Here is a 12,500-nt window from a genome sequence, read left to right as displayed (position 1 = left end):
GAGGGAGAACTGGAAAGGAGTTACAATGTGTGTAAATGACACCTTTAATTAACAACTTGGTGGGGATAGGACGAGGAAACGGCGACTCACGTGGCAGTGTGTGATCAATAGAATAACACCGCACAGTTTGTTTTCCAGTCAGTCGGTCAACCGCGCGTGTCACTGAAGAGAAGCAAGAGTGCACCAGTTCTTGACAGACAGTTTACGATGGGTGAGTTTGGGTGTTTTTCTTCTTGTTGTTTTTGTTGTTGTTATTTTTCTCTCTCTTTTTTTTTTCCTTTTGGTTTGATTTGATGTGTCTTGTTTACGTTATATTTTCCAACTGTGTGCTGGAAAGCAGCAAAAGAAATTATCATCTCGCAGAGAGAGAGAGAGAGAGAGAGAGAGAGAGAGACAGAGAGATGGAAGAAATTGAAAAGAAAAAGGCTACTGTGTTGATGTTTCTTTCCTTGGAAAAGAAAGTGTTTTCTGGGTTGGCTGTCACCATGTACAACTGTGATTTCTGTCGTGTTTGTTTTTGTTTTTGTTTTTTTATGAATGCCCCATAGTTTTTTTCGTTTGTTGTTGTTTTGTTTTGTTTGTTTTGTTTGTTTGTTTTTTTTTTTTTATCAGGTTCAACATCTTGGACCGATTAAACCATTCATTAATAATCAAATGAAAAGAAAATCCACAGGTCATGTGGTTAACACATATTTTCAGTCAACAAATTCCCATGCATTTGATTTAGTCAAAAAGGAATGAGATGTGAACGTGGCAAGCAGATACCTTACAAAATAAGTACATGTGTAAAAAAAAAAAAAAAAAAAAAAATGGAGGAAGGGGGATAATAGGGAAGGGTTGAGTGGAGTGATGGCCTAGAGGTAACGCGTCCGCCTAGGAAGCGAGAGAATCTGAGCGCGCTGGTTCGAATCACGGCTCAGCAGCCGATATTTTCTCCCCCTCCACTAGACCTTGAGTGGTGGTCTGGACGCTAGTCATTCGGATGAGACGATAAACCGAGGTCCCGTGTGCAGCATGCACTTAGCGCACGTAAAAGAACCCACGACAACAAAAGGGTTGTTCCTGGCAAAATTCTGTAGAAAAAATCCACTTCGATAGGAAAAGCAAATAAAACTGCACGCAGGAAAAAATACACACACAAAAAAAAAGGGTGGCGCTGTAGTGTAGCGACGCGCTCTCCCTGGGGAGAGCAGCCCGGATTTCACACAGAGAAATCTGTTGTGATAAAAAGATAAATACAATACAATGGCAATATAATGATATAGGGTAGAGGTAGGAGCTTGTGTTACATCACATTATAGAGACGAGACATCTGTCGGAAGAGTGAATACTGTTGAACATGCAGTGATGGGTGTTATGTGTTTTGGGTTTTCGAATAATGTTGATGGTTACTGTAGTTACTGTTGCTGCTCCCCCACCCACCCCCCCTACCCTCCTCCTCTTCCTCCTCCTCCTCCTCCTCCTACTATTACTACTCACTACTACTTCTTCTTTCTTCATTTTGTTACACAACCAACATTGTCTTGCCGATAACTGTCGTGACTGATCCATGCTTGGTATTCTCGTGTCCACTGATAATCCACCGAACACTGACATGGATTACAGGATCTTCAACGTACGTATTTGATCTTCTCCGTGTGTGTATCAACACGAAGGGGGTTCAGACACAAGCAGGTCTGCACATGACCTGGGAGATCGGTAAAGAAAATCTCCACCAGGCGCCGTTACCGAGACTAGAACACGGGACCCTCAGATTGAGGGTACAACGCTTTAACCACTCGGCTGTTGCGCCCGTTCAAGACATCATCATCATCATCATCATCATCATCATTATTTGCATCAGAAATGGGTTTCTTCTTTTCTCCCCGAAATTTGTGACAGCAATTTGGAATTGAAATGTTACAGATCCGATGATGGTCATTGTGGGCAAAACGGTCACTGTTCAACACATGCTATGGGCCACGCTTCTTTTGTGCTGTTGTATGTCAGGTAAGCTATTGAGGATTCGAATTTGTTACAGGCAAAGATGGTGGCGAATATTGGGCATTCACATGTAGGCTTCACACACACACACACACACACACACACACACACACACACACACACACACACACACACACACACACACACACACACACACACACACACACACACACACACACACACACACTCACAACACACACACACACAAGCACAGTCACAATACACACAGACACACACACTCACAATACACAGAGACACACACAAGCACACTCACAATACACACAGAGACACACACTCACAATGAACACACACACACACACACACACACACACACAAGCACACACACACCACACACACACACACACACACACACACACACACACAAGCACACATTCACAATGCACACACACACACAAGCACACACAATACATACACACAAGCACACACTCACAATACACACACACAAGCACACACTAACAATACACACATACACAAGCACACACTCACAATACACACACACAAGCACACACTCACAACACACACACATATGTGCGTGTATATGTTGTACTAGTGCATGTTTGTGCGTGCACGCGTGTGTATGCATGTGTGTGTATTTGTGAGTACGGGCGTGCGTGCGTGCGTCTATAATTATGTTGTTGGTGTTGTTGTTTTTTTCAGGTTCTGCACTGGCAGTTTCAGACAGTGTCAAAGAGGACTCTGAAAAGTAAGCGTTCGATAGCTGAAAAAAAAAAAAATCTACTGTAAATCAGAACACTCCATTACGTTTTTTCATGCACACAGATGAACGCATGATAGAAGATACAAGGTCATCGCAACTGTAGCTTCATATACAGGAATGACTTTGCCTCAAATAACCGATCACCAGTCTATTTCTCAGCTCACACAGCTCTTATAAATATGCTCTTAAATGTCAGCTGAATAAAGTATTGAATAGATTCTTCTTACTAAATGACAAAAAATAGAATAAAATAAAATGATACTGGATAAACCAATAGAGAAATAAAAACAAAAACCATCACGACAGTTTCTCTTTTCTTTCGTTTTCTGTTTGTGTATTTTTAGTTCCAATTTTCCCTCGAGGTATATTTCACTTTACCATGTATTATTCAAGTTGCTTTCTTTGGTTTTCTGTTTGTGTATTTTTAGTTCAAATTTGCCCTCGAGGTATATTTCACTTTACCATGTATTATTCAAGTTGCTTTCTTTGGTTTTCTGTTTGTGTATTTTTAGTTCCAATTTTCCCTCGAGGTATATTTCACTTTACTATGTGTTATTCAAGTTGTTTTTTATGTTAGCCTAATGTTTTATACAGGGTAGGCCTAATCGTGTGTGTGTGTGTGTGTGTGTGTGTGTGTGTGTGTGTGGTATCTATCTATCTATCTATATATCCATCAGATATGGTGTAGCGCGCATTGATCAGTCTGCACATTCAGACATCTTCTTGAAACTAAAACTGAAACTGAAACGCTGGTTTTGGGCAGCATGGTGACCCTGTCACTTCAGACACAGTGGATGATCGGAACAGGGGTCTGTCTTCTGCCTCTGCTGGTCCTGGTTGTGGTGGGCTTCACTATGTGCTGCGCAACAACTGACAAGGGCGGCAACAATGCTGACTGCAGAGTGCAAGCCTGGTGACCACACAACACCTTCCTTTTAACTCCTGTTGTAGATGCACTGGCCACACAAAAAAGGAGTTGGATTTCAAGGTGTTAAGCTTGCACGGATGTTCCTTACCGAAGTGTGATGTTATGAGGATATTAATTGTGACGCTTTTATAATATATATATATATATATATTCTTGCGTGGCTGCAAAAGGGGGAAAAAATGGCGTCACGTCTGACATGATCTTCTGAAGGTTGTGCAGATATGATGTCATCAAGACAGCTACTGAGGTGTAATGAATTTCAACGGAAATAATTGAGGTTTGGTATCATCATTGTTGGGGGTGGGGGGGGGGGGGCGGGGGATTTAGGGGCGGGAGGTGGGGGGGGGGGGAGGAGTCGTGTAGAAGTGTGTTATGGTGTGGTACATTGGACTTGGTGTCTAATGTCAGGTCCAGGTAGATCTTGGATGAACCGATTCGCCGCAGGTAAGAAAGATCTGGTGTAATCGTAAGAAGAACTCTTAGTAGCCTGTTCTTGTGAGTCTGATGCAGTTACGGCACAGTTTAGACTTATTTCGCTGTTTATCATGTATGTGTATTTGCTCCCTAGTCTTGGTGACGCATATTTAGGTTTGTCTGTGTGTATGTGTGTGAGTGTGTGTGTGTGTTTCTATGTGCGTGCGCAAGTGCGTACGAGCGCGTGTGCTTGTGTGCGTGCGTGGCGTTTGTGTGTGTGTGTGTGTGTGTGTGTGTACCGCGTTCGCACGTGCGCACGCATGCGTGTGTGCATGTAAGCGCGCGCGTGCGTGCGTGTGAAGAAGAGATAGAGAGAGGTCATGTTTTATGCCGAATTTCGGTCATGTCATAATATTCTGTGACGTAAGTTATATATGACGACACAAGGACCAGCAGTCCTGCATCAATATTCTTCCTCCTCAATGTGAGTGGTTCAGTGTTCGTTCTGAGCGTTTGATCATTACGATCAGTTAGTGATGTTTCTCTTTCATTTATCTCATTATCTCAAGAGTGTATGCACGCGAGCTATCACCCGTGTGTATGTGTACATAAAAAGATCCGTGTTTTTTGTTTGTTTGTTTGTTGTTTTGTTTTGTTTTTTTTTCAAGTAGACTTACTACTGTCATTGTTGATAAGATTACTTACTTGCACAAATGATGTTATCACGGAAATGTAATGTGGAGTGATGGCCTAGAGGTAACGCGTCCGCCTAGGAAGCAAGAGAATCTGAGCGCGCTGGTTCGAATCACGGCTCAGCCGCCGATATTTTTCTCCCCCTCCACTAGACCTTGAGTGAACGCAAGTCATTCAGATGAGACGATAAACCGAGGTCCCGTGTGCAGCATGCACTTAGCGCTCGTAAAAGAACCCACGGCAACAAAAGGGTTGTTCCTGGCAAGATTCTGTAGAAAAAATCCACTTCGATAGAAAAAACAAATAAAACTGCACGCAAAAAAAAAGAAAAAAAAAAAAGGGTGGCGCTGTAGTGTAGCGACGCGCTCTCCCTGGGGAGAGCAGCCCGAATTTCACACAGAGAAATCTGTTGTGATAAAAGAAATACAAATACAAATATCAAGGTCTGATGCGGCACAGTTCAGGCTTATTTCGCTGTTTATCATGTCCGTGTATTTGCTCCCCCCCCCCCCTTTCTCCCCTTTACACTCTCTCTTGATGATGCAAATTTAGTTGAGTGTGTGTGTGGGCGCGCGCGTGTTCCGCGTTCGCAGGCACGCACGCATACGTATGTATATGTAAACGCTGGCCTGCGTGTGAAGAAGAAGAAGAAGAAGAAGAAAGGGAAGTCATGTTCATACGGACTTTTGGTGATGTCATGATCTGCTGTGACGTGAGTTATATATGACGACACAAGGACCAAGTGGTCCTGCTTTTGTTTCCTTCCTCCTCAGTGTCAGTTGTTGACTGTTCCTTCTGGAGCGAATGATCATTACGGTCAGTTTCTGATGTTTTCTTCTCATTTATCTCATTACCTCATTTCATTGATCTCATTAAGCACAGCGTGTGTGCACGCGAGCGATCGCGTGTGTATATATGTGTATAGAAAGATTAGTTTTGTCTGAGTAGACTTACTGCTGTCCTTGTTCATAAAAAAAAACTACTTGCACAAAAAGATGTTATCACGGAAAGATAAAGTTTATCTGTAATTAGACGAGAGGAAAAAAAAGTGTATATGGCTTTTTAGGATAAAACTTCATCATTGTCTTGTGAGACATACTTGGGTTTGAGAGATAAATAAAAGAAACATGAAGTGAAATAGAGAGAGGTGAGAGAGAGAAAGAGAGACTGATATAGACAGAGAGAGAGAGAGAGAGAGAGAGAGAGAGAGAGTTGTCCGCGAGCGCGTCTCTGTAACACTGCAATAGCCACAACACCCATTAACGCAAAAAAAAAAAAAAAAAAAAAAAACTGTGTCAGGATGTCAGTACTGTCAGCAGTCATGAGACAGGCACAGGTGATCGGTGTATAGTTACGGTACCACCCCGTGAAAGGTCCGCATTGTAAACGTACATGTACTGGTGGCCTTCTTCCAAGATCTATTGTCAACAATTAGGTAAGCTCTAATTATATGAGAATTGTGCAAGCACGTGTACCCACCCCCCACCTCCTCAACTTCCCCCCGCACCACCGTCTTTGGAGTTAGCCTACATTAAAATAGCTATTTACCTAGTTATGGCTCGGAAGCCAAGCTTGTGAAAAGAGGACAATAATACAATCATGCAGTTTCACGCTTCTGGCAAAACCACAGACATGTCTGTTTATTTATTTATTATATTTTATTTATTATTTATTCATTTATTTATTTTGTTGTTGATGTTTCACGCAAACCTAGGACAGACTCTCAAGGCTTAATCAACGCGTTTCTACGAAGATCATACATGTGCTTTTTAAATATATCAATTTACGGCAGACGCTTTGCCACTTTACTGAAACAAGCTGAAAATGAGCTCCAGACATAAAGGGAGGCAAGTCACATACATCAAGGGAGGGAAGTCATAAACATCAAGGGTGGTGGGGGAGGGGGCGGGAGGGTGGGGAGTGGGGGTGGGAGGGGATTCATAAACATCAAGGGAGGGAAGCCACATACATCAAGGGAGGGGAGTCACGAACTTAAAGGGAGGGGATTCATAAACATCAAGGGAGGGAAGCCACATACATCAAGGGAGGGGAGTCATACATCAATGGGAAGGAAGTCTCATATATCAAGGGGAGGGAAGTCACATGCATCAAGGGAGGGGAATCATAAACTTCAAGGGGAGGGAAATCACAAACATCAAGGGAGGGACGCCAGGCATCAAGTGGAGGGAAGCCACAGACATCGACTTCAAGGGCAGGGAAGTGAGACAGAAACCACAGACATCAAGGATGGACAACCACAGACATCAACTTCAAAGGGAGGGAAACCAGACAAAAGCCACAGACATCAAACGGGGAAGGAGAGGGGTGGGGTTGGGGCCAGAGGGGTGGAGGGGAGGACGAGGGGGCACAGACATTAAGGGGAGGGAAGCCACAGACATCAAGGGAGTGAACCCAGAGACATCTACCTCATGGGCAGGGAAGCCACAGACATGAAGGGTAGGGAAGCCACAGACATCAAGGGAGTGAACCCAGAGACATCTACCTCATGGGCAGGGAAGCCACAGACATGAAGGGTAGGGAAGCCACAGACATCGAGGGAGTGAACCCAGAGACATCTACCTCATGGGCAGGGAAGCCACAGACATGAAGGGTAGGGAAGCCACAGACATCAAGGGAGTGAACCCAGAGACATCTACCTCATGGGCAGGGAAGCCACAGACATGAAGGGTAGGGAAGCCACAGACATCAAGGGTATGAACCCAGAGACATTAACCTCCAGGGGAGGGGAAGTCACAGACATGAGGGGAGGGAAGCTAAACGCTCCAAGGGGAGGGAAGCCACAGGCATCAAGGGAGTGAACCCAGAGACACCGACCTTAAGGGAGGGGAAGTCACAGACATGAGGGGAGGGAAGCTAAACGCTCCAAGGGGAGGGAAGCCACAGACGTCAAGGTAAGGCAAATCAGTATCTTCGGTGTTGCTGTTGTTCATAAGTCTGTTTCTCTCTCTCTCTCTCTCTCTCTCTCTCTCTCTCTTTTTCTCTTTTCTGCTGTTGCAATTTTATTGGTCAATGGAAAACTCACATGCCTTCTTTCATTTAATTTATTTTTGTTTTAATTTGATTAATTAAATTGGTCGCTCAACTGATTTATTCATTAATTGATGATAATCATTTTGTTTAAGTCTTTTTTTTTTTCTTTTTTGTTGGTCGAACTCCGATGAAGACAAGGTGACATTTACTCTCAATGATGTATGGTCCAAACAAAAAACTATGCCGTGTGGCGTGTATGAAAAAGGAAAAGAGAAAGAGGGGAAAAAAAAAAAAAAACCGAAAGAAAAGGAAGAAAGAAGAAGAAGGGGGAAAAAAACGAAGGAAAGAAGACATGGAGGGAAGAAAAAGAAAGAAAGAAATGGAAGGAGAGGAGGGAACAAAGAAAAGGAAGATACAAAGAAAGCCAAGGAGGTAAAAAAAGAAAAAGAAAAAAAGAAAAAAAAAGGAAAACATAAAAAAAGAAACAACAAAGAAAAAGGGAAATAACAAAGAAGGAAATAATTCGAAACGAGGAGAAAAAAAAGAAGAAGAAACAAAATAAACAAAATTCAAAAGATAGAAAACAAACAAACAAAAAAATATTCTCCACTCAATGACATTAAAAAGACAAAAAAAAAAAAAAAAAAAAAAAGACAAAAAAGTACCAACATCTGTACAGCATTTTACAAACCTTTAATCTGTAGATACATCGTCTCCCCTTGCCCAGTACACTGCAGTAGTAAGTACATTGACTAGCACACGAAATGCAGACAACCACATTAAATTTGTTAATTAATTTCACGGCATGCATTACTTCGTTCAGGGTTTTTTTTGGGTTTTTTTAGGATTGGGATTTTTAATGATAGTAGCAATTCTCTCACATCAATGGTAATATCAGCGCTCTGATAACAATGACAAAAAATTATTATCAACGCTCTGATATCACAGATATATATATATATATATATATATATATATATATATATATATATATAGAGAGAGAGAGAGAGAGAGAGAGAGAGAGAGTTTAATGATAAAGGAAATCAAACAATAAACAACTACTTGTAGGTAGACCAATGCATATATGTACAGATGGCCGCATCGGCAGGATTAAAACAAACGAACAAACAAACAAGCAAACAAACAAACAAACAACAACAACAACAAAAGACACGTGTGCTCTTGGAACAACGAGCCAGCCTGTGTTTAAATCAAATGAAGAAATAATGTTACAGTGGAAACAAAGCATGATAAGTATAGTAGAAGGAGGTAGAGAAGGCAACTGACATACTGAAATTATTTTCATACCGAATTTATTACTTTTCTCTCGGTAGTATATAGATGTGTGTTGCTGTTGTTGTTGCTGCTGTTGTTGAACACACACACACAGACACAGACACAGACACACACACACACACACACACACACACACACACACACACACACACACACACATCATCATCATCATCATCATCATCATCATCATCTATCCAAATTAACATATCAAATGTTCTGTACAGCTGGTATACAACACATACAAAACAGAACAGCCCCTATCTCTCGTTGGAAGTGATTGTTGAAAAAAAAAACCCAATAAATGCCATGTGCAAGACAACGAAAAATGACAAACCAAAGCTGAGTATATAGCAGTACAAATGTGTCAGACACTTAACCCAGAAACAAAAATCATAATAAAACAAAATATTTTGTGTACGAAATCTACTGCTGTGAACTCGTGTCTGAGATCGTCCTCATCAAATCAATAATAATGATGACTAAATAATAATCGGATCAAGAATACGTTTTGTTTTATGTTAGCCCAGTTGGAATTATATTGGCAAACCAAATAAAAGACAATTCTCTGAATAAAAACACATTCTGACGATAATTAATAACTACATTCATACTTCGTACATCAAGACATTGCGTGATTCAGCGTTAATGCAGAGGTACAAATCAAGAAGAGAAAAAAAAGGAAAAAGAAAGCCGTATGTAGTGTATTGTACATACAAACCTAGATATTTGATATTTCATATGGTGTTTTTTTTTAAAAGACACTCACATGATTATGTTTGCAGACGAATGCATTACACAACGAATCGTACAAAACAAAACAACAACAATAAAAATAAAAAAAAATTAAAAAAAGAAAGACAACAACGCATTTTGTAAACATACTTACTCACATACTCAGTGCTATAATCACCAATAGAACTTCTATACAACACCCGTGCTTTAGCAACTGATCTATAAAAAGAGAACTGAATACGTATGGATAAATCGATGATTTATAGATGCATGCATGAACTAATGAATGAGTGAATTAGCGAAGAATAAGAAAGTACGACAGAGGGGTTAACCAAGATCAACGGAAGTCGAGAAGGGGGGCGGGGGTGGGGGGTGGGGGGGGGGTGGGGGTGGACTGTGATCATTTAACGAACGAATCAACATCCGCGGCAACATGGAAACAAACAAAACACAAAAAAAACCCACCTCAAACTGAGAGCAAACAAACAAAAAAAAACCAAACAACAAAAAACACAAAATACAGAAAATGGAGCAAAAACTGAAACAAAAAGTGACCAAAAAAAAAGTATCAAATACAATACAATTTCAACGCAATAAATGTAAAAAAAATAAAAACATCTAACTTATAACACATTAATATATCATAATCAATTCAATTCAATCTGGCTTATCAAATCGAGTCAACCAAATCGCGCATGACTCAGGACTGCAGGCAGCACAGCGCTTCCATGAAACAATACATCGTTTAAAGACCAAGACACACACCTGTCAACATAAACAGAATACAACATGCTGATACTCGTGCAGCCACAAACAAAACAAATAAAACTACAAAACAAAACAGCCCCCCACCCCCCGGCCCCTCCCCCACCCTCCCACCCACCCGCCCGCAATGCAGAGTTGGTAATATAGATCAGATGACAGCACCATGTCAGTCTCACTGTTCACAGTCTTGCACACAACATGAGGTTGTCACCGGACTGGAACATGCAGCACCAGAAAACAAGGGGAAGACACCAGAGCTGTGTTCATTAGGCCTCTGTAGCTAAGGGCAGCTCTACACGTACTGAAAATACTGTCGGCAGGAAGACATTAGATTTATGTTCGTCGTGCATACTGTTAAGGGCAGCTCTACACGCACTGAAAATACTGTCGGCAGGAAGACATTAGATTTATGTTCGTCGTGCATACTGTTAAGGGCAGCTCTACACGTATTGAAAATACTGTCGGCAGGAAGACACCAGATCTGTGTACATTAGGCGTCTTGTTAAGGGCAGCTCTACACGCACTGAAAATACTGTTAAAAGGAAGATATCAGATCTGTATTTATGATACGTCTTGCTACGGGCAGCTCTACATGAACTGAAAATACTGTCAAAAGGAAGACATCGGATCTGTGTACATTAGGCTTCTTGCTAAGGGCAGCTGTACACGCACTGAAAATACTATCGGCAGGAAGACGTAAGATCTGTGTACATTAGGCATTTTGCTAAGGGCAGCTCTACACAAGCTGAAAATACTGTCTTACGATGGTAAATGAAACTGTTACTTAATATCATTCACGATAAACATAGAAATAAGAAATCAGTGTTTGCAACTGATTCTCTGTGTGTGGACACTTTATACACCTGCGCGCGAGCTCACAGAGAGGTAAATACCTCCACGCTTACTCACATTCAGAGATTTTATTCTGAAAATATACTGTAACACACACACACACACACACACACACACACACACACACGCACCAACCAGGTTCTAATTGCACCCAAATCTTCAGTGTAAACCCTTGACACTTCCAGAAGCAAGCGTTCTCCACACCTCAGCCGTGAGTCAGTGCAATTTCTGAGTACAGTAGGCCCACAAAACAAACAGGGAGAAAAAGTATTCACCGCCATTCCACCATTCCAGGTAGAAGACACACAGCTACGTACACCGGTCCTGTTTATCTTTCAGAGCCCTGTGAGCTTTGCGTGAAAAGATCGAACAGAAAAGAACAACAACTCAACAGATCCTTCCTGTATGTAGCAGTTCCTTTAGTAGAGGAAAAACTGTCATTGACAAAAGAAAACAACAACAACAAAAACCCAAACAATCAAACAAACAAAAAACCCGAAAATAGTGAGTGAGACATCAATCAGTCATTAAAAGAAAATAGGGAATAAAAAAAATAGAAGCTTATTTTCTTTTCCACTGCATAGACCTTCATTCCTCGTAGCAGACACACATCGAATATCTAAGATGTAACTGTGAGTGGAAGAATATATAATCACAAAAAAGAAAGAACAGGAAAAAAACACCCAAACAAGCCCAAACAAGCTGGTTATTTCCTCTTGAAGATTACATAGGCTCATACTGTGCTGTATCGCGTTGTGTTGCATTTTGTCTTGTGACACAGCATTGTCTCGTATCACATAATTATACCTTTATGTTACATAATTCATCATCATATGAGATTCAAGCTGCTCTTTTCTCTTCCCTGTTCTCTTTTTCACGGGTAGATAAGAAGCAGGCTGTCTGTTCAGAGCATGAAGTGGTCAGTTTTATCCATAGTTCTTTCTTTGATTTCTATTTTCTTTTGTTTCTTTCCTTTTCACTTTCCCCCTTCTTTCCTTTGTGTGGGGGAGGAGTTTAAACTCTTTAAGGACCGAAAATCCCGCATCACCCCATGCATAAGAATTTAAAAAGACCGTGAAAGCTTTGTTTTAAGGTGCAGTGGGGACC

General features: G+C 41.3%; 1 long non-coding RNA gene across 1 annotated transcript; it reads left to right on the top strand.

The window, feature by feature from the left end:
- Nucleotides 1-146: 146 nt before the first annotated feature.
- On the top strand, nucleotides 147-3,813 carry LOC143285112 (uncharacterized). Its single transcript, XR_013055666.1, has 4 exons — nucleotides 147-211; nucleotides 1,906-1,989; nucleotides 2,662-2,707; nucleotides 3,486-3,813. It is a non-coding gene; the product is annotated as an uncharacterized LOC143285112 (long non-coding RNA).
- The last annotated feature ends 8,687 nt before the right edge of the window (nucleotides 3,814-12,500 follow it).

The sequence above is a fragment of the Babylonia areolata genome, chromosome 8, assembly GCF_041734735.1.
Source record: "Babylonia areolata isolate BAREFJ2019XMU chromosome 8, ASM4173473v1, whole genome shotgun sequence".
Lineage (NCBI taxonomy): Eukaryota > Metazoa > Mollusca > Gastropoda > Neogastropoda > Buccinidae > Babylonia > Babylonia areolata.
Note: the sequence above shows the minus strand (reverse complement) of the source record. Positions and strands in the feature narration are given on the sequence as shown.